Source organism: Narcine bancroftii, chromosome 9, assembly GCF_036971445.1.
Source record: "Narcine bancroftii isolate sNarBan1 chromosome 9, sNarBan1.hap1, whole genome shotgun sequence".
Taxonomy (NCBI): Eukaryota; Metazoa; Chordata; class Chondrichthyes; order Torpediniformes; family Narcinidae; genus Narcine; species Narcine bancroftii.
Window position 1 is genome coordinate 23322013 of NC_091477.1, and position 24271 is coordinate 23346283.

The window sequence follows — 24271 nt, forward strand, 5'->3', positions numbered from 1 at the left end:
CAGTGGGATGTAACTGCAACTACAAGATCCATGTCCATCGGCCAGAAGGTAGAAGCAACTGCTGCCTAGAAGCTTCTCCTTTCCTGGTGTCAGTATATGGTGCTCATTTCAAGTGTGTACTTGGTAACTTCTACTGATAAAAAGCTTGTGCTAATTTGTGTAAGCTAACCACGTGAACGAGTTACTTGAAAGTTGGTCGTTACTGGGGGTAATTGCTTCAGTACAGCAGAAGGATAGGAAATTCCAGAAAATAAGAAGAGGGCAAGATGCAGTTTTAAGAATGAAGAGAATTGCATTTGAAAGATTTCTGTGGGAAATTTAATTAGGATTATAGTACTGTTTTAACTATAGGTCCTTCCGGCAAAGATCTGCCCAGGATGCATTTTGAATCCTGGAGAAATAATAGAGAAAAGGACATTTGTTTCTCACTCCTAACCTGGGGATTTATGTGATTTGGCAAAATATTTTATTACCAGAACTGATTAATAGAGCTTAAGATGTGGCTGAATGGTACTGAGGAATATCAACTAATTGTGATCTTTTAAGAATCTGGGAATCCATTCCACTGAATGTTGTCTCATAGGCTGCAATGAGGCTGGTTTAGCCATCCATCTCCAAATGGAATGTCCCTTTAAATGGATGATAACCATATAACCATATAACCATTTACGGAGCGGAAACAGGCCATGTTGGCCTTTCGAGTCCGCACCGGTTCACTGATTTTGGTGATTTTAAGTGTAGTGTTTCTTTGAGAATTTTAACATCTATCCATAGGTACTCTGTACTTTGGATGTGAAATCTCATATTAAAGTATTCAAAAACATTGGCTGTGTGGGAGAAGCCAGTGAGTGGCCGTGGACAATAGCTTCTCAGACTGGAGGCCTGTGACTAGTGGTGTGCTGCAGGGATCGGTGCTGGGATCAGCATAGTTTGTTATCTAGATCCACAATCTGGACAACATTGTGGTGATTGGATCAGCAAGTTTGCAGACAATACTCAGATCAGAAGTGTTGTGGACAGCAAGGAAGGTTTTCAAAGCTTGCAGAGGGATCTGGACCAGCTGGAATAAACAGCAGATGGTATTTAACATGAACAACTGTGAGGTGTTGCGTTTTGAAGGACAAACCATGAAAAGACGGTGAACGGTCGGGCACTGAGGAGTGCGGTAGAACAGAGGGAACTGGGAAAGTGCTGTCACAGGTGGATAGAGTTGTAAAGAGAGTTTTTGTCATATTGGCCTTCATATATCAAAGTACTGAATTTCAAAGTGTGGAGTTTATGGTGAAGCCTGTGGAAAGAAATCTTCCTGACATCCCCCACTGTCCTCAAATACAGGACTGCAGTACTCTATGGGTTGTGTTCTGCTATTCACATCTGGCCTCGATGCTATCTGTAGCTAGAAAACTCAAAATTCAGAAAAAAGTTATCTGACCAAAATTTGCTAGTCTTCCAGCTGATGTGTTGTATATGACCAAGTGATATAACTAGTGCACTCCATGGTCCACATGTGTCCTGTGCAAAGATCTCCTGGAGAAAACAGTCTGACCCTCTGTAGTTAATTGAAGATTCAGTCTGTTTTGTTATTTTAAAAAAAAGTTTACGAGAAGAAATTGTTCATTGCAATATTGCTCACAATTGTTGTCTTGAGTGCTTTTACGCATTTCGTTTTAGAATAAGGTTTAACACACTTCACTATTGAAAACAAAGTTTCATTGGTCTTTTTCTTTGTGATGGAACCAGATGTTATGTTACCTTGTGATGCCAGTTGAATGCCACCATGCAGATTTAACAAGGCAACCTATCTGATGTGTAGCATTGTATAATCTTTCTATGGCCTGCAGCTGGAATATTGATATGTTAGCTGTGAGAGAGAGACTTGACTATGGCCCTTTGTAGTTTTACCTCACTGAGCAGGTTTGCTTTGAGTAGAATGGCCAGGAAAATTACTTCCATTAACTTGGCGTTAACTTGGGCATCAGAAGTTGAAGAGATTATAAAGTTGTGTTAATATAATTTGCCATTGTTTGTTCATAACAAAATACAAAAAGCTGTGGAAGAAAGGAAAGGTTTTGCGTTCTGATCATGAGTTCTGATTCTTCACAATAATGGATGGTTTATGTTGTTGTGATGGACAGAGTGAATGAAAGTCCTTTCTCCCTGGAGCCTCTCAATTAAAATTTAATGATGATAAAGAAATTGCTAAATGTATGAGTTATTCCTTCTGCAACAACATAGTCTGGGTAATTAATAGTATAAATAGCCCTGTCAACTATGCAATTTACTTTCTTGGCATAGCCCTTAATTGTACAATCTGGCAATGATTTAGTGGTGCTGTGGCACAGCAGTTAACACTGCTGCTTCTCAGATCCAAGGAGCAGGGTTTGTTCTTGACCACAAGTGCTGTCTGTGTGGAGTTGGTACTTTCTCCCTGTGACAGTGTGGTTTCGGACAGGAGCATTCGTTTCCTCCCACATCCCAAAGATGTGCTGAATAATTAGCTACTGAAAATCATATCTCATTTTGGAAATTGGCAGAAGAATCCAGTGAATTGATGGGAATGTGAGAGAGAATAATAGAGCAGGATTGCAGGATGTAACATCTGGGAGCTAGCATGGACCTGATGGGCTGAACAGCCTTTTTGGATTTGTAGAATATCACGTCAGTAGATGGAAAATTTCTTGGCACTTCTCTGTATCAGTTTGCTATTCACACTCCTACTAGTTTGGGCACATACTCATTTTCTTGACATAAAGCTGTTTCAACATTCCAAAATGCAAATAAGATTTCTTTAGAGAGTAGCGATGTGTTGAACAGAATATGAGCAATTTTGATACATGACTTTTAATGATTGTTGTCTGATTCTCAAAGGTATCCAGAACAGTGATTTTCCTTGTATTGTTTGCGAGACCATCTGATCAAATTGCAGGGTGAAGATTGTGAAGCAGTTTTTCAGGGATAGAGAAGGAATAGGTAAGATCACTGGAGCAGAGAACATGTAGCCAAGAAGGTAGCCAGAGATAAAAGTGATCATGGCATATCACAAGGAGAGATTGCAAACAGGGAGGACAGGAGGGGGGAATTGGCATAGCGAGGTTGCAAAAGAAAAATGATTAAAAATGATTAGTGGAAAGAGATAGCAATGGGAGGGAGGTATTGTGTAATGACAGTGGGAAATAAATAGTGAAAGGAGAGGCATGGAAAAATGGCATTGTGAATATCTTTTGCCTTAGTTCTTTGTCGATTTTTTTTCTGATTCATATATTTGTGAAGTGTGAACCATTTTCATTGAAAAGCAATGCAATAATATTTTGGTTCAGCAGTGTTAATTTGTAAGATTTGTAAAGATAAAATCTTTTGTACATTTATTGTAATAACTGATTGTGTTTGAGTAATACTGATTGACTGCAAGCTCCTGTTACTTTGAGGTAATTGAGAAGAAATTGATGATCACTAATCAAATTAGATTGTGTGTAGACTGTTTGCAACATGCCTAAGACTACAGGCTATTCAAAATTGCCATTAGAAATTATTGGGCATTCTCTATTAAATTTTGGGCTTGCACAAAGTTGTTAAAGGATTCTCATATTTCCATTTGGAAAGTTAACTCTGAGCCTTAGTTGATGAGCAACATGTTTAAAAAAAAAATCTTCAGGATTTTCTGTTTTTATCTTGGTCTGGATCTTCCAAGTAACATTTGAGAGTTCTATTTAGATCTGGCAGCTGTCCAAAATGGAACTGGCAGAAATTTAAGAGCAAAAGCTGAAGTCCTGGACTTCTGCAGAGCTGAGTTATGATCCCAGGATGACAACACACACAGCCCAGTTGGATTCCTCGTGCAGTACTGCATGGCAGTGAGAACTTCCAGATATTTCTCTTCTCTTAAACTGGTAAATCTGCTTACCAAATAATTTGAACTGAATGTAAGAGTCAAAAGATTGTTGTTTACCATTGTCTGTTTGGCTGCGGGCATTGGCGGCGTCCCAGGGTCTGATGACTGCATGTGTATCTTCCCGTACACATGCGCTGTTGACTGGGGTTGTCGCCGCATATGCAGAGGTTATGGACGGTTGGGGCAGTCATTAGCCTGATTTGACTGGTATGGCGGGATAGACAGTGGGTGAATAGAGCTCCGATATTTCTGTTGGCGGTTACTGAAGAGATTGACTGTTATCATTACTACTGAGTGTCTCAGTGACAATGAAGAACCTTTAAGAGAAGATGAGCAATTATTGAATTTTGTCTCAAAATCTGCCAATGGCCATTATTGCATTGGATTATCCTTAAAGGAAAGAGAAATATGCATGCCTGACAATAGAAGCATTGCTGGGCAAGGTACACTGAACCCAAAGAGAAGATTCAAGAGTGATTCTTCCCTTCTTTCTGATTACAACAACATAATGTCTGACATGACATTCTAAATGTTATACAGAGAAAGTACCAGATGGTGTCTTGGAATGTAGTGATGGCAGAAAAATGGTATCTACCACATCATGGGATTTTGCATCTACAAAAGGAAAAAAAAACTTCATGTGGTGTTTTGCTGTGGAGTGATATTTCGAGGAGTTTCACTAAATTCTCTGCACTTAAAGGGGCCAGAACTGACCAGTACATTGATAGGAATCTTGGCTAGATTCTGTAAGATACCTGTTGTCATCACTGCCGACACTGAAGCAATGCTCCACCAGATGAAAGTACCAAATGAAGACCGTAACTTGTTACAGTTCCACTGGTGGCCTGATGGAGACTACAGTCAAAAGGTGGTGGAAAACAGAATGACTGTGCATCTATTTAGAGCAACTTCATCTCCAAGTTGTGCCAACTTTGCCCTTAGGAAGTGAGCTGAGGACAATATGAAACAATTTAGCCCTCAAGCTGCAAACACTATCATGAACAACCTGGCTAAAATCAAAAGACAAAATCATGATGAATTTTAAACAGGAAAAACTTCAAGATCGGTCTATGGTTAAGAGAGAACAGGAATAAATTCCGTATACACATCTATGGACCAATTATGCTCAAGCTTCTTTTGAGGGATTCAAGGAATGACAAGTATGTTGAAACCCATATTTCATTGAATGATCTGAGAGCCTTTGTTTGTCTGAATATGGATATATTCCTTCATGAGGTTCGAAATAGAGGCCAAAAGTGAATGCAGTGTGTGTACCTACTATTTCAGTGGCAAGGAAGCCACCTACTAGACCCATTCAAGAACTTCAAAGTTAGGGATTTGTATCATGTTTGCGAGAACCTATAATGAGTCTAACTTTGTGAGCAGTACAGAGTTCATGATGTTCCTATAGGAACTGTAAAGACTAAATTGATGATTGTCAAGTAATAAAATAAGCTCTAAATGAGCCATAGATCGGCAGACCATCAAAATTGTCAACGCTGTTGAAAATTACCTGAAAGAACTACTAAAAATTCCTGAAAACTTCCAGGGAGGTGGAACTGGACAGTTCAATGCTGTACATTTAAATCTCAATGACTTAAAAGAAGAGATGAGTGCAGATCATGTGGTTACTGGAGCCTGATCTGCAATGCAAAATATGGGAAAGTGAATGTTGAACACCCCAAGCTTGATGCTTACAGAACTATTTCTAATTCAAGCAATTGGAATATGAACCCACATGCCTCTTATTTTTAATATTGTGCCAATGAGACTGTTCATGGTGTAGAATTCCCCTTTATCCCAGATATAAAGGGATCTATGCTGGTTTGTGACATGTCCTCAAGTTTTCTTTCAAAGCCAATGGATGTAACCAAGTTTGGTTTGATTTTTGCTGGTGCTCAGAAAAATATTGGATGTGCTGGGGTCACTGTGGTAATAACCAGAGAGAATCTTCTGGGAAATGCACTGAAAGAATGTCATTTTTGACTATAAAGTGCAAGGGAGTTACAGTTCTCTGTACAACACTCCAGCAACCTGCAGTATTTATATTATGGGATTGGTCTTGCAATGGATAAAAAAATCTTGGGGGTGCTGAATCAATAGGCCAGAACAGTGCTGTGAAATCAAAGCTGATTTATGATGTAATGGGTGGATCAAATGGATTCTTTGTGTGTCTGGCTGCGTCAACCTGCAGAAGCACGATTAATATTCCAATATGCAATGGGAATGTAAATCAAGACAGTGTTCTTGAAACAGTTTCTTGACAAAGATGCTAAAAATAATATGATATTGTTAAAGGGCCACAGGTCTGTTGGAATTTGAATTTCTTGGGACGGTGGAAGAAACTGTCTGACTTTGTTTTTTTTTTGGGCCTTACCCGTTGCCCACTACACTGACGACAGACTTTACTGGTCCAGAGTGGTGGTAAAGATCATTCTTTTCAAGGCTATGTGCTGGTAATCTCTGACGTACGAAGAATGAAAAAGATCTATATAATATCGGAATCTACTGTATTTGATTGTTATTTATAATTGTGTAATTATTATTTGAGACATAATAATTAGGAGCTGGTGTAATAGCCGAAGGTTCATTGTTTACTGTTGCTTGTTTGGCTGCAAGTGTCACCAGCGACCTGGGGTCTGGAGGCTGCACAAGTTTGGTGTCTTCCAGTGCACGTGTATTATTGACTGGGGTTGTTGGTACGTGCATGGGGGTTGAGCGTGGTTGGGGCAGCTGTTGGCGGGATAGACGGTGGGTGAGCAGGGCTCCGATATTTTCTGTTGACCATTACTGAAGAGGTTGACATTGAGTCCTTTTGGGTTCACTAATGAGCAGTTCTCGATATAAATTTGTTCTAATGCATCACAGTAAAGAGCCTACTTAAGCCTCTGAGCAACTTTTTTTATGGATGGTAGTCACTACAGTGAGGAACAGCTGCAATTAATTTAAATGTATTTAATATTTGCCATTGTTTTTTAGTGTTTTTTAAATATTAAAAATTTGAATGAGACTATCAATATTTTATTGTTTTTGGATGCATGCATGTCAGAGGTAACGTGCACAGAACTTAAGCAGCTCTCAGAACATTTCTGTGGGCAGAGCTTGACAGTAAACTGGAAAAGGCCCTCAGCAGATTTGGAACTTGCTAACTAATTGGGTTGCAAGCAGAAGGCTGCATCTAATGGTCTGAGCAGCCTTCAAAGGCAGGTAAGGACATGCACTAGTACAAGTAAATATCCCAATATGCTTCACAAGAAAGGATTAATCAAACAATTAGTAAAATGAACCAAAACACTTTTTCCAAGAAAGGATCTTTAGCTTTTGTTTCTTTTTAATACTGTAGACTATTTGTATCCATCAATAAAAAAAAGATAATTAATCTTATTCCCCAAATTATGCAAAAGTCAATTGTATTGTCATCAATGAAACAGTATTCCCCAGTCCTTGATGCAAAACATGCAGACACACAACCAGACATAATGCATATACAATCAGACAATACATATGCAGGAACACAAATTCATATATGTAAATAAATAAAGTATGAGAATCTCAAATGGTTAGTGTGAGCAGTTTCTTTGGTCATTCTCACTGCCTGTGTGGGGGTAGGGGGTGAGGAGCTGTTTCTCAATCTGGTGGTGCTGGCTCCTGATACTCCTATATCTCTTCCCAGTAGATCACGTCAATGTGGTGGGGAGGGGGAGCGATGGAGAGGAGGAGGGAGATTCTAGTGATCCTCTCTACTGCTCATATGGTCCTGTGGATTGACCTCTGATCCATTTCTCTTCCTGTAAATTGACCTCTGATCCATTTCTCTTCCTGTAGATTGACCTCTGATCCATGTCTCTACAGCAACTGTATCACACTGTGATGCAGCTGGCCAGGATGCTCTTGATAGAGCTCCTGGAGAAGGTTGACATGATGGTGGCTGGTAGGCTTGCCTGCTTTAGTCTCTTCAGGAAGTGCATTCACTGTTTGTGGTGCGCTGTTAGCCAGAATCAGACACACAAGGATAAAGACTGTACAACAAGCTTTAATCCACAAAGACTTCCACAGAGCCAGGCTGGCTGCGGCTGCAGCAACTCTGAGTGAGGCCTCGGGAGGCCGGCACAGACTTGTATCCCGGAGGGTGATTGACACCCAACCGGGTGGGGCTTGATCCATTCAGGCCGACTGATTGACAGCCGGCCAGGTTTTGTCCTGTCCCCTTACATTCCTGCAGGTACAGAGGTTTCCCCCTGCAGTAGGCCAATGGTGTACCACCCCACTGTTGAACCTTCCCAACAAGGGAGGAGATGTTATGATAGGTAACTAGTTAAGTGAATTCCAAGGAAATCAGTACTCTCCACACTCTCCAATACAGAGTTATTGATGTGTATTGGAAGGTGTTGGCATCAAACATAATTTCATCAAGTGTGTATTAAATCTCCCTTTGAAATTCTGCAGTGTTTAAGCCAATCTCTTGTGACATTAATATGCATTTGTGTTCTATGCGGTAGATTGATTGTCACATTTGTGTACTTACCTTCATCGGGAGGAGGAGAGTGAGTGTTAGGATCACCCATGGGACAGTGAGAAGGTCAGAGAGTTTAGCTGGGTGAAGGCGGCAATGTTGTGTCTAGTGAATTAAAAGAAAGTCAACTTCATGGTGTTTGTCAGCTGTGTTAAATCAGTGCCGTTACTTATTCATCAAATGGCGCTAAGCCAGCTCAGCAGACTGAGTGAAAGGTGGAAGCAAAGATTAAATAGCTGTAACAATAAGTGTGCTGTGTAGGCCTCATAAAATTGTAAGTTTACAAATGTTATTCCTTTCAAATTTAAAGTATTTGTTTATTTTCATTTTATGGAATATTCCAAAGAAGTCCAACTCAATTTTCCAGTTTTATTTTCTAATACTGTCCATGAAACCTGATGGCTCATAAAAAATTTTTGATTTGGCTGAGAAGCAATTTCACACTTCGGAAATCAATTAGTAGATTGTTCGTTTAAACTTCCTGTCACATAATCCCCTGCTTTTTGTTCCTTCCTATCTATCTTGGGTTTTTTTTTTGTTCTTGATCTTCCACACCAAGAATTTTCATCCAAGTTGTGTGCATCTGGAGACAGATAATGAACAGAAATCAAGAAAGTGAATAAGCTGAAGATGAGGAAAAAAGAAATAGAATTAAAATGCAAGAAACACTCAAAAGATCAGGCAGCTTCTATGGAATGAGAAATAGAAATAATATTTTAAGTCACAGGCTCTTCGTCTGTACTGCCCAGTTTTTAACCTGCAAAATTAGGGTTAGGGTTAGCAGATCATGTAACATCTATGGAGAGAGATGAAATGCCATTGACAAAATAGTTGCCCTGTTTCTCTCTAAGGCCTTTCTTAAGCCCCTTTCACACTTGCCAAGAATCAAACGCCAATCGGCCTTTAAAGTGGCAAGTGTGAAAGCAAAATCTGCTCAATGCCAGAGTCAGATGATGTCATCTCACACCGGGGATTGCCGGCCTCGACCTCTAGTATAATCCCCGGCATCTGCAGACGCTGGTGTTGAGATCAGGCAAGTGTGAAACTGGCAATTGCATTGCAGGCACTTCCTATTAAAGGTAGAACAGATCAAATGCCAGAGATAAACCCTTACAAGTGTCCTGGTTAGGAGTGGTCTAGTGTGAAAGGTAAAACTCCCGGGAGACTGGCTGATTTACTGGGATGCAAGTGTGAAAGGGGCTTTAATGTTGTGGGTAAGATCTGGTCACTGCAATGGTTGGAGAGCCAGTTAAGTTTTCCCCAGGTCTAACAGCTGGTAAATCTGCTAAAATGTAACATTTACGAACATTCAAAAACAGATGTTGCCTGAATTATTTCCGGCAATTTCTTTTAATTTGCCCACTGTGGATGAAATGTTGAATCGTTTTAGACTGACTTCAACACAATTGTTGATTAATTATTAACAACATTCATTTTTATTCATGCCTTTAATGCAACTACATGCATCAAAGTACATCACAAAAAGTTTTTTTTTGGATATACAGCATGGTAACAGGCCATTTTGGCCCATGAGTCAGTGCTGCCCAATTTACACCCAATGGACCTACAACCCCTGGTACCTGTACATTTTGAATGGTGGGAAGAAACAGGAGGCCCCGGGGAAGACCCATGCAGTCACTGGGAGAACGCAGAAGCTCCTTCCTGACAGCATGGGGGTTGAACCCCGATCGCTGGCACTGTAAAGGCATTGCACTAACCGTGTCACTAGTTACCAACTGTCGGTTATCTAACAAAAGTCGATGCAGAGCTAAAAAAACAAATTATAGGGACATTTTCAATCAAAAAGGTGGGCTTAAAGGAGTGTTTTTATGTCGAAAAGAAAAAAGATAGAAATGTTTAGGGAGGGAATTTTACAGCTAAGAGTCTTGGGATGAGCAATGGAATAAAATTTGACCAGTCTAGAAATCTCCAGAAATGCTTTGAAAGTGAAAATGTTAGATCCATGCAATATGTTGGACATTCCATTGTGAAGCACCAGTACCAGCAGAAATTATAAACACAACAAAAAATAAATAAATAGCTAGCATTTTTTGAAAAATGTGTAATTTCAGCTTTAAATAACTTGTCTAAATATTATCTTTCTAAAAAGTATCAAAAATATTAATTTCTCAAGAAAGATCATTCCTTATGGTTCCGGCTCAACAAGATTTATTAACATTGCTGAAGACCTAGTGTATGAGAGCTTGCAGAAGCTGGAATCTGGAGCAAAAAAACAAGTGGCTAGAGGAAGTCAGCAGGTCAAACAGCATCGACAGGAAAAAAAAGAATGGTTGTGTACATCGAGACGCAGGCGAACCGGCTCCACACTGTTACGGTTGCAGCAGCCAAGCAGCTGAGTCGAGATTGCACCACTGAGCACATCTCACGTGCTCATATGGGCCACGCGCACACTCAGCCGCACCATGACATCACCTCCCATACGTGGGCAGGACTTATGGCCTACCTTATAAGGCACAGTGCGGGCTTTTTAAAAATAAACCATTGGAAGTACAAGTGACTTAGTGTGTAGACTCCTCATTTCACTTCCCTTAGTAGCTACCACTACAATTAGTGACCCCGACGAACCCAGACAATTCTGGATTCTACACCATGGACGTTGCAGCAGTCAGTGAAGGAGCCATGAAATTGCCCACCCGAACCGAGCGCAACCGTGCCCCAGCAAACCAGCAGAAGCACTGAACACTAGCTGGTGTTTTTACCACCGATGCTGGGGGGGAGCAAGCGCGAAGATGACCATCACCGACAAGGCTAGTGGTCGGCGGTTTCCTAGTCGACACGGGTGCCAAAATATCTGTCATCTTGTCAACTGCCTTGGAGACACGAACGCGCCCACGAGATCCCATCCTCCGGGCAGATCACCATCCTCCGCTTCGAGGACATTAGCCTGCCGGGAAGCTCTGACACACTGATGTGCAATGTTTCCACCGGCTCACCACGCCCAGTCGTTCCACAGCAATGGAGGTGCCAGGTTTTCCATGCCACCCATGACCTCACCCACTCATCCATAAAGCCCACAACCCACATGGTGGCAGAGAGGTTCATATGCCATGGCCTGAAGAAGCAAGTTGCCCAACTGGCCTGCAATTGCACTCAGTGCCAGGTCTCTAAGATCCACCAACGCGTCAAGACCCCTGTCCATCAGTTTGACCCTCTGAAAAGACAGTTGAGCATATGCATGTCAATGTCATGGGCCCGCTACCTGTTTCCTGGGATGCCCCGTACCTGCTAATGGTGGTAGACTGCACCACAAGATGGCCAGAAGCCATCCTGCTAAAAGACACTTCCACTGATTCCTGTGCCAGGGCATTGCTCACACATTGGATTGAGGTTTGGGATACCAGCTCATAATACCACCAACAAGAGGAGCACAGTTTACATCAACACTGTGGACACAACAAGCAACTCTTCTGGGCATTAAGCTGCACCACACCGCCACCTACCACCCAGAATCCAATGAGTGAGGCCAGTTGCTTAGTGATCTCAACAAGGAACCTCTGCACTTCTCAACTTTTCAAAACTTGGCAAATAATGCAAGGATTGTTTCATTCAACCATGTAATATTTCAGAAAGGTACCAGAAGTGCACTGAGCACAATCTTCTGTATTGTTCCTGAATTGATCATGCCTGGCAGTAATCATATTGCATACCAGTACTGACTATTTACATAACTCATCTTAATGGGACAGATGAAAGTATCACTAATCATGTCAATACCATGCATTCCATTTGTGATGTCAATTACAAATAAATCCTTTCTAAATTTCCTTTGCAGTCTGTAATCTAGAAGAAAAATGCTGCTCAGTTTCTAGGTCACATGAAAATTAATTCCAATCATGTCAATATTCTTTTCCCATATTCTTGTGATTTTTGAAGATGTTTCACATAGATGTCAGTAAGATCACTTTTTTCTTTCTCTATGGTAACTGAATATTTATTATCTACCTTCTTAATGTATACTCTTGCAGTTGTTTTTACAAAATACCCTTTTTGGCTGCAGCAAGTATGAATTTCAGTGCATAACGTGACTTATGTTTCTTCTATTGTGATAAAGAAAATTGTGTTCTATTGTATTAAATTTTATTATCAACTCATGACCTCATGGGCACATCTATTTTGAGCATCTAACCTGAAGTGGGACATTCCACCTCCCACACCCTCTAGTGGTCATGAGGATCACAAACTCTCAAATCACCACATCCCCTTTCCTTAAGATGTTCAATCTAGCAACATTACATTGTAATACAGTATTCATTTCAATTTAAACACAAACATCAACACTACAAATTTTTAAGTGTACAGTTCTTTTTCTTTTAGAGAATCAGCTTGTTGGGTGCTTGATAATGCATGTGGAGCTTCTGCATTTGTCTGTTCTTGCAGCGTAATTTGTGTTTTCAGCAGGCTCTTTTGATTCCTCCTCAATATTTAACTATCCTCTGTTCTAACAGTGTACGTTCTTGGATTCACATCCTCCAGGACAGTGGCCTTCTTGTTCAGGTGTTGGAATCTTTGAGTTTCACTGTGTCATGTTGTGCCAGTGACCCTAAGCTTCTTGCTGACTTGTCATAGTTTTTTTTTGTTTCCTTTGCAGATACTTTTGTTTCCGTTTGACATCTGTTTTTATTTGGGTCTGCAGAGTAGGGAAGTAGTCTATGTCCTATCAGCAGGTCAAACAGCATCGACAGGAAAAAAAAAGAATGGTTGTGCACATCGAGACGCAGGCGAACCGGCTCCACACTGGAGCAGGTGACATGCTGACATGTTCAAGTGGTGAATCTTGGTAAATCAACAGAACTAGATATGAATCTGAGCACTGTCTTGTGGCTTCTTGAGTAGTTGTTTAACTATGTGAACTTCTTTCTCTGCTTTGTGGATGCAGAGGATTTGAAGTCACATGTTGAAAATTATACTCTTCTGCAAAGTTACTGGAATTCTCTACAACTATAGCATGGTTCTTTGTCACTGTAGGTAACGAATTGAGGAATTCCATGTCTTGCAATTATCGACTTCATGTATCAGATTGCAAGCAGCAGTCATGTTGGGAAGCAGCACCATCAGTGATACCTTCTTCATGGGTATGGTAGCGTAGTAAGGTTTCAAGCCAACAGACACTGAACAGCCAATTGTGAATAGAGTTGTGCAGGATGGTGCCATTGCATGAAAATGGAGTAGATATTCCTTTCAAGCTGGATCCTGGCAAAGGCAAATTTGATCTGTGAGCATGACATCAGGGCAATGAAGATAAAGCTACACATCCATCCAAATTCTGTTCAGCTCAAGGCCTACAATGGACAGCACATTGACATAAATGACCTATGTAGACTTAAGGTGAAAGTTAAAGGTAAAAGAGCACCATCTCATGTTTGTAGTTGTCCCAGAAGGACATGACTCTGCTTGATGACAAAGCATGTGAAAACATGGGCCTAGTCAAGAAGGTGTACTGCATTAACAATGCCAATGCACAGAATAGCATACAGGAAACGATGGATCAACTTCCAGACATCTTCAAGGGGGTGGTTATACTATTCACCATTGCAGGATAGTTTGATAAATAGTCAATAACTAACTCTATGGGTCTATAAACGAACTGCAGACCACACACCCTGATGAACTGATTATCATGGCTGGGGATTTCAATCAGGTGAACCTCAAGTCAGGGCTACCTAAATTCAATCAGTATGTGGACTTTACTACAAGAGGGGGGAACATGTTGGACCTTGTGTATATGAATATTTTCGACGAGTATTGGGCGGAGCCCCACCCCCACCTCGGATACTCAGACCACATCTTTGTAATGCTGATCCCAGGATACAGACCACTCGCCAGATGTTCCAGACCGGTTCTGAAGCAGGTTAAAACCTGGCCAGCGGGGGGCATTCATGCACAAGACTGCTTTGAGTGCACTGACTGGCACATGTTCAAGCAAGCAGCAACCGGTGGTGACTGCATCAGTGACCAGCTACCTTAGTAAATGTTCTAATGACATCATTGTGCCCAAGACCGTCATTACTCACTCAAATCAGAAGCCATGGATGACTCCGGAGGTGCATGTGTTGCTCAGAAACTGAGACTCTGACTTCAGAGCTGATGACAAGGTGACCCTAGCTATTGCAAGAGCCAAGCTGTCTAAGGCTATCAGAGAAGCAAAGTGTGCACCTACCCAGTGCATTTATAGTCACTTCTTGGACAGGAAGGACACACGATGCATGTGGAAGGGCAAGAATACACCATTTGCCTTTCCTGATGATGCCTCCCTCCCATACGGACGTACGCGCGTTGTGAGCGAAAAACGACATTGCAGCAAAGAAGACCACCTCTCCTCCAAATGATCAGGTGCTGTGTCTTGCACTGGCTGACGTGAAGAGAGAGTTAGAAAAGCTTCTGGATAACATTCCTGGTAGAGTGCTCAGAGGATATGCAGCTCAGCTAGCAGATGTTTTCACCGACATCTTTAGCATCTCTGTGAGAAACACCATGGTCCCAACGTGCTTCAAAGCTGCCACCATTGTCAAAGCTGCCACGTGCTGAAGAAGTCATCTGTGTCCTGGCTCAATGACTACCACCCTGTTGCACTCATGTTGATTGTCAAGAAGTGCTTTGAGAGGCTCGTCATGCGACACATCAAGCTTTTGCTACCCCTTCACTGGACCCCCTGCAGTTCACATACAGATCCAACTGCTCTACGGATGATGCCATTGCTACCACCCTCCATCTAGCCCTCTCCCACCTGGAAAATAAGGACTCCTATGTTCAAATGCTGTTTATTGATTTCAGTTCAGCATTCAACACAATCATACCTCAGTAGTTGAGCTGGCTGGGTCTAAACACCTCCCTCTGCAATTGGATTCTCAACTTCCTGTTGGGTGACTTCAGACATCTTGATTGGTAACAGCACTTCCAAGACCATTACAGTGAGCACAGGCCCCCGCCCCCCCCAGGCCTGCATGCTTAGTCCACTGCTGTTCACTCTACTGACCCATGACTGTGCAGCTAAACACAACTTGAACCACATCATCAAGTTTGTTGACAACAAACTTGTGTATATGGTGGGCCTTATTAGTAAGAATGAGGAGTCAGCGTACAGAGATGAGATGCAGTCACTAACGGACTGGTGCAGAGCCAACAACCTGTATCTGATTGTTAGTAAAACAAAAGTTGTCAACTTTAGGAGATCCTGGGGGAAACCATGCTCTGTTGACCATTGACTGCTCAACCGCTGAGGTCGTCAAGAATATCAAGTCCTTTGCAGTGCACTTGGCGGAGAATCTCACCTGGCCCCTTAACAGCAACTCCATAGCCAAGAAAGCCCAGGAGTGCCTCTACTTCCTATGAAGGCTGAGGAAAGTTAATATCTCACTCTATTCCAGTGGTTCTCAACCTTTTTCTTTCCACTCACATACCACTTTAAGTATGTGGGTGGAAATAAAAAAATTGAAAACCTTTGTTTTAATCATACCAAACTGACTCATTCTGTGCATGGTTTCAAAACTCCAAAGGAAATGGGCCAATGACAATTTTTCTCAAGCAAAATATTTCAGTAACAATTGGGTCGAGAGCAGTGATTCTCAATCTTCCCTTCCCACTCACATACCACCTTAGGCAATCCCTTACTAATCAGAGAGCACCTATAGCATAGGGGTTACTTAAAGTGGTATGTGAGTGGAAAGAAAAAGGTTGAGAACCACTTCTCTATCCTTATTACATTCTACAGAGGATGTATTGAGAGTATTCTGTGCATCTGCATCACTGCCTTTTTGGAAGCTGTACCACCACTGACTGCAAGACATTGCAGAAGATACTGAAGTCATTTGGGGCTCTCTTCTTACCATGAAGGACATTTACAACACTTGATGCAGGCAAAAGTCAATAAGTATTGTGAAGGACTCCACACACCCCCTTATGTAAACTATTTTTCTTTTCTGCCGTTCATAAATCTTTGTCCGCGAAGCCAAGCCAAAGAGACTGTAGCACTTGGGGCTCTAATGTCCAGATTAGGCAACAGTTTTTTTCCCCTCAAGGCTCCTGAATATCCAGAATATATGTGGATAGTGTACTGTGAACTTCTATTGTATATATTTTAATGTGCTTAACTTCTAACTTGTGTTTATGTAAATATGCTGTGTTGGCCTGGAGACACGCTATGTTGTCTTTACTGTGTGAGCATGGCATGACCTTTGGATGCTACTCAACTGTAACCAATCCACTTATTTAAAGAAGGCTTCTCTGCTCCAGCCCCAACTTAAGGTGTCTCCTCCTGCTGAAGAATGGGTCAGAATTTGAATTAACATTTGAAAATGAGTAGGTGAATGGCCTGCATCAGTTTAGCCACCCATGACCTGGCGAGGCTTGCCGTCTTCCTCTTAATAATTCAACAAACAAGTCAGTATTCAGTATCAGTTACAAGCTGTACAATTGGCGCAATTTACCAGATGTCAAAGTTTTAAAAAAACTATTCACTGTTTGTCTTAATCATTTTATCAAAGATAATTAATGGGGGAAAAGAACCACTGACGTCTAAGATCTTGTATCAATCTAGACAGGAACTGTCAACCATTAATGTTCTTGTGGACCACAAGCCAGGGTTTTTTCCTGCTTCTGTGCCTGCTAGTCTGTGATTTTCCATTCATTTATGTAAATGGGTAGAAAGCTGGAGGATGGTGAGCTCAGAAGTAGTCGTTAGAACAGCTCAAAGTGGGTGGTGAAACTGATGAAAATGGCATGTGAATTATATGTTCCAGTGGGTTCCAGGAGAGAAAGGGAGTAAATTAAAAAGGAAAAATAACGAGCATTTTTGGGAAGGAATGAAATTGGATTGTATTCTGAATGTAACCCAATACATTACAACATTACATTGGCTGGAAACATGTTGTGGTTGCACAAATTGCTGTAGGAAACTAAATTTTTTGTTAACTTTCTCCCATTTTATTAATACTAAATGAAGTGTGAAGCTTCGTGCTAACAATGAGAAGTGTTCTATTTTTCACTATTAAGATCTGTCCTATGGAATAACAGCAAAATAGGATTAAAAATAGGATTTTAGTAGTAGTAATTTACCAAATATTAACTGGATTGCCTGAGCGTTGAAGCACCAAGGGAGGCAGAGTTTTCAGATTTTTGGGAGTGACAATTTAGATCAGGAGTGGCCAAACTATGACCCTCGGCTTACTGCATTTAGAAAAAAAAGACAGTGCTCCTGTGGACTTGCCGAGAGCGGGGAGTGAAGTCTCAGCACTCCCCTGTGGGATCCAACTCCCAGTATAACTGCTATCACATTTTAAAAATTTTGTTAAATGAGCAGATGGTGGTTGAAAACTGCCGAGCTTAATATTGTTTGGCCTGTGACTCTTATTTCCTGTGTGTGGCCCACAACCAAAAAGGTTTGGTCACTCTGATGTAAATAAACCAATGAGGGAAGGAGATTTACTGGACCTTGTGAGGAATGTAGCCAGTCAAGTGGAGGGAGCATCATTGGGGTACACTTTGGAGATAATGATCATAACTCCAGACATTTCAAAGTGGCAATGGATAAAGGTGGGGGTAGACTAGGACTAAAGATTTTATTGAAGGTAGGCCAATTCCATTATAGTAAGACAGGACTTGAGAAAGAGGGACTGGGAGTATCTACTTGGAGATAAGTCTACATCAGTAGAGTGGGAAACTTTCAAATGAGAAATAACGAGTTCAGGGCCATTGTGATCCTGTAAGAGTGAAAGTCAAAAGCAAAACAAGTATCAAGGTATATCGAGAGTAGGATAAGGAGAAATAAAAGGAAGTATGCAGAAGGTATAGAAAGATAAAGGTGGGGAGGCCATCAAGTATATGTAAAAAGTTCAGGGAATTGCTTAGAAAAGAAATGAAGAAGGCAAAGAAGGCCCATGACATATCACTGGCAAATAGAAAGGTCTTTTATTGGTATGGACAAATGAATAACCAAGGCAAGAAGGGGGGCTGTTTGGAACCATAGGAGCAATCAATGCATAAACCTAGAAAGTATATGCAAGTTTCAAAATGAATACTTTTCATTGGTATTAACAAAGGAAATGGATTTTATGGTTGGAAAACTCAGTGAAGGGGAAGATGGATGGCAAGAGGAAGTGCTCAATGCTTTGGTAATCTTGAAGGTTAGAGGCCAGATGAAATTAATCCCAGCCTGCTCTAGGAGGCCAGCAAATACATTACTGGGAGGTTGGCTGATATTTTTACAGCTTTGCTGATCACATGGGTTTTCAGAATGGCATTTGTCCCTGCTTTTAAGAAGGGAACCAGGGCAAAGCCTGACAATTACAGACATCAGTATCAGGGAAGCTAGTGGGGAAAAAAAGATTACTTGGAAAGGCAGGTAGTTGTCTCAGATAGCTGCCATGGCTTTATCAAGAGCAAATCTTGTCTGACCAATTTGATGTATAATTTTGAGCAGGTAAAATGGACTTTTTACACAGAAAACCCAGTTAATTAGCATGTAAATGACCAGTCTTTTTAAATGCTGCTCAGGTTGTTTACACTGAACCAAGAAATGCCAAGTGAATGCGATCTTTTACATAAGCAAGCCGGCATCCCAGAACAAAAGGGGATGGGACCTGTAGCATTACAACATTGGCGTCCTGTGTGATGTAGCATTACACCGTGGGCGTCCTGTGTGATGTAACATTACAATGTCAGCGTCCTGTGTGATGTAGCATTACACTGTGGGTTCCCTGTGTGGTGTAGCATTACAGCATCGGGCTCCTGTATGAACCCTTTTAGACAGAAGCTGTTGCAAACCTTGTCAGCTCTGACGCAACCTACCTTGATAGTATCAGTCATGGGATAAAAATGACCTCCCCATCCCACCTTCATTGTATTTATACAGGTAGCTGAAGAGGTTAAAGGACAGTTAATTCCTGTCTTTTAACAGCTGTGTAAAGGAGGCTTTTAGGGGCAATGGAATCCAGGGCAATTTGGTAAATTGGATTGAGAATTAGCTTGGCAGTAGGAGATAGAAGTTGACGGTAGAGGGTTGTTTTTGAGATTGAATGCATGAGACTAGAGATGTACCACAAGGATCAGTGTTGGGATCCTTGCACTTTTTTAATACATATGAATAATTTGGATGTGGATATAAGCTTACATGATCAGTAAGTCTGCAGGTGACTCAAGGATTGGTGGAATTTTTGACAATGGAGAGTAGCCTTTGGCTATAGGGTGATACAGCTGTGATAGAGATATCGGCTTAGAAATTGCAAATGGAATTTCATATTGATAAATCTGAGGTGATGCATTTTGAATTGTCGCGAGGACAATGCTATGAATAAAATGGTTCTTGGGACTATTGAGGAACAGTTGTATGCAAGGCCAAAGGTCCCTGAAAGTGGCTGCACAGGTAGATAACATGGTTAAGAAGACATATGGAATGCTGGGCTTCTTTAGTTGTGGCAGGGAGTGTATACTCCAAATTTGTAAAACATTAGTGAAACTTCAGCTGAAGTATGCCTACAGTTCTGGTATCACATGCTGGCCTATGCTCCTTTCCTTCTCCACACCCTTCTGCCTCTTTCTTGCTATTCCTGATGAAGTGCTATGTTTGAAATGTCGACTACCTATTTGCCTTCCATTGAGGTGGCCTGACCCACTGAGTTCCTCCAGCATTTTGTGTGCTACTCCAGTTTTTGAGCATCTGCAGTCTCTCTTGTTTGCCTTTCAAGGTGCTGCTTTTCTTTTTTTTTTGCCAGGCAGGAGCCAAGCAACACGGAGATGAGCTCCACAAGCTAAAATTGCCCAAGCCTCAAATCCTGTGGGTTCAATTATATTCCTTATTTATCTTTTCTCTCTGAAACCCATGGGGGATTACAAATAAAGCTTGATTTCTGCTCATTTAATTTGTCAGTACATTTCAAAGCTGTTAACTTGTTTCCCAATGCAAGTCGGTGTTGGCCAATAAATAACTGTTAAAAATGGTTCAGAGTTTCTAAGAACATAGAAATTAATGCAAAGTCTAAGAAAATCTGTATTTGACTATTAATAGAAGATGTAATCAAGTCATCAAAATACTTCAATAAGCGTATTAGAAAGGAATTCAGTTTTGTTTAAAACATTTTTATAGTCTGAAAATATCTGGCAGGCATACTCTCCAACAGCTCTGGATGTTGAAAACAATTCCTGCAAGCCAAATTTTCTATTAGTAAGTATGGATAGGGATGAATTCAGGATTTGATCAAATGTTTTGTTTTGAATAATTATTTCCATCATAAAGCAGACATCCATCTGAGAAGCAGACTGGTTTCAACAGTATGACTCAGGAGAAATCAAATTTGTGAATACAGAAATGGTAGAGAAGTTGAGCACATTTTAATCTTTAAATTTTAAATTTAAATGTTAAAATTAAAAAAAAATAATTAAAAAAATAATTCAGACATACAGCATGGTAATAGGCCATTTCAGCCCACAAGTCCATGCTGCCTACTTTACACCCAATTAACCAACAGCCCTGTACATTTTGAATGGTGGGAGGAAACTGGACCCCCTGAGAAAACCCATACAGACACAGGGAGAACATACAAACTCCTTACAGATAGCGCGGGATTCGAACCCCGGTCTTGATCGCTGGTGCTCTAAAGCCATTGCGCCAACCACAGCGCCTCCTTTATTTTCAGAAAAGAAAACATAGAAAAGCTCCTGAAAATGTTGGTGGATGAGAATGGATGAAGAATTCACAGAAATTAACCTAAGCAAAAATCTAGTGGAAATGGCCAAATGGCATCCCTAGGGTTTGCAGGATGTGATTATGTGGATAATAGATGCACTAATCACCTTCTAAACTTGCAAAATTAAAATGGTTCCCACAGGCTTCAAGGTATTTCAGAAAAGAGGGTGAGGGATTACACTGGTAAAGAAAATGCTGGACTTTGTTTTAAGAAAGTAACAATAGGATACTGGGAAGATAGAAATGTGTAGAATTACTTGGAAATGTTTGATGTTGTAACAAACAGAATAAATAAGGACAAACTACTAATATTGTGCAGGAAGATGTTCAGATAGTCTTCAATAGGAAGCCACAAATATTTTATTAAACTGTAGAGAATCAGAGCTTAAACACTTTTGGACTGACAATTAGATAAGGAACAGAACACAGAAATAGGAAGGTCTGGGCCACATTCAGGTTTCGAGGTTATGACCTGTGGGTTGCTGCGGAGAGTGTTTCCCAGCAAATCACAAACTATATCAATCAATCAGATTCCAGTAAATTTGGGTGTCAACAACTTGGGTTTAAAGGTAGGTTGGATTGGAGCATTCACACTGAACCAAGAAAAGTCAGTTCAGTGCGACCTTTTATACATCCCAGGTCAAAAGGAGGCGAGACCTGCAGCATTACAGCGTCGGTGTCCTGGGAAGCCAGGTAATCCTTTCACACAGGAGCTGATGTGAAATGCATTGGCTCTTGTACTACCTACCTTGGCTGGTAAGTACCAGGACGAAAATGACCTCCCCCATCCCGTGTTGGTCCAGTTCACACAGGCAGGTAAAATGGTAAAAAGGCAATTAAATATTAGTTTTCAGGGGAAGTGTGAAAGCATTATGATTGAGAAGAGTGAATTAAGCATAAAGGAAAAAAGGCTAGGTGGCAGTGTTGGCTGAGAGGAAGATACCAAGAGGTTGTAAGGAGATATAAACAGGATAGGTGAACGCAAAGCAGATGTGGATAAAAAAAGTTAGGTTATTCATTTTTGGTTTAAAACTAAATGAAAGAATGAGTTATTTTGAATTGGTAAAAGATTGATAGAGGGTGGTTTTTAGATGGACCTTACATGTAGACTACTACAATTTCAGCAAGGCAAAGTATATGTTGGTCTCTGTTGCAATAATATTTGAGTACAAGAAATGAGTCATTGCTCAAACTTTTCTGGAATCATGGTGAAATTGTATCTTAAATATTGTGGATGAGTTTAGTCTCCCTACCTGAATTAGGACATTCTTGTGGTTGTGGGAGTTCTTTGAAGGTTGGTGGCAAATCGGGATGAGGAACTATTTAACAGTCTGGGACTCCAGTCACAAGTTCAGAATGTCAACCTGTAATCTTATTCAAAATTCTTTGAGGGTTTTATGGGGAGATATGGAGTTGATGATCACGGGATGTGCAGAACGAGGGATCCTATTCTCCAATTATGGGACAGTACTTCAGACGGAGATGATAAGGGATGTCATCACGTAGACAGTAGTAAATTAATGGAATTCCATACCACAGAGGATTCTGGGGCTTGATCACAAGAGATAATCAACATAATTTTAGATATTCAAGAAATCAAGGGATTTGAGATCAAGCCGGAGAGCTTAGTTAGGTCAGTCCTGATCTTACTGAAATGTAGAAAAAAATGAGCTGATTTCATATCTGCGCTTCTATTTCTATTAGAACAGGGGTGCTTTATTTGGCCTTTTTTAAGTGACCTTCAGGTGAAATTTTGAGAATTTTCATTAGTTGGAGACTGAATAGTGGTCATTTGCAGGTCATTGAAAATTGCATTGGCTTGAGTATCATTAGGATAACTTGGCTTCTTTATCACCTTGTTTCAGCAGGTTGCATTTTAAAATGGCTTAATTTGAGTTAAAATGTTTCCAACAAAGTAGAACCTCCTTCATTGATAAAGAAATGAATTTAGAAATAGGTATTGCTGCAAACATTTTTCAAGAAGGTGTTCTTAAGCAGCATGGACTGAAATCATGACTTTTTTTTGCTTTGTATGTAGTTGATAGGAGAGAGGTAAAGAAGAAACCAACTAAACTTGACTGCTTCACAGGGAAAAGAGCCCATAAACTTTGTGCAGCCTTAAGGGGGCTATAGCCAAACAAAGGTTGAGAATGGCTGGTATAAACATTCTGTGGTTTCAAATGAAAATAATTGTTTATTGATATATTAATTTTTAGAGATCTTCAATACATTTGGTAAAAGTAAAATAGATTTTAGGTTTGTAACCCCAAAAATTGAATTACTGGTAAGATAAGTTTGATGTTTATTTATCACAAAATGCCTTGTACAGTGAGAAGGGTTTTTCTGAAAGCAGATTATCTGTAACATTCATACCCTGCCATGTAAAGAGCACAATTACAGTGAATAGGATTGCAATGAAAAGAAAAATCAATTAGCACCAAATAAGGGCAGCATAATGGCACTGTTAGTTCCTTCCTTGCAGGCTCCTGAACAAACCCCTATCTTTAATCCTTTAGACACATGCTTTCACCCTCTTGAGCCTTTGTAAAAAGTGTGTCTGGGTTCTGATGTGTCTTTCAGAAGGTTAGCTGCCTCTCTGAGGTAGTGGAAGATACATATGGAGTCCATTGAGGGGAGGGATGTTTGAATTATGTACATTCCTTAGATCTTGAGGAGAGCAGCTCCCCAACCACACTAATGTATCCATACCTTCGATGGGGACAAGGGGTCAAGCCAAACTTGCTTAGGTTTCTAAGAAAGTAGAGATATTATTATGACAGAATTCTGATTTTGGAACAAAATCAATTTCCAAAGAAAACCTCAGGTTCACAAACATTATCCCATTTTCCCATTATATTGTGAAGAAGAGCAAAAATATTTAAATAAATCCCTCATGACATGAACCAGTGCAAAAGCTTCAGGATACAATATAGTATTTTAATTTATACAATATGATTTTGTTTCAGAATTAATACAGGTATCTGGGGTATTAAATAATGATGGAACCCCAAATAGACTTGGTGACTCACGTCATAATATATTCCCATTGTATATACCAAAGAAAGTAATCCAGGAGACACTCCCTGGCATTTAAACCTTTATACTACCAACAATGGCATAATTCTGAATTTTATTGCACTGTTACTGCACTTAGTAATCCTATTGTTATGTA

At 40.6% G+C, this 24271-nt stretch overlaps 1 pseudogene; it reads left to right on the plus strand.

The window, feature by feature from the left end:
• The first annotated feature begins 5350 nt into the window (after positions 1-5350).
• Positions 5351-6211, plus strand: LOC138742920 (phosphoserine aminotransferase pseudogene; annotated as a pseudogene).
• Positions 6212-24271: the final 18060 nt, after the last annotated feature.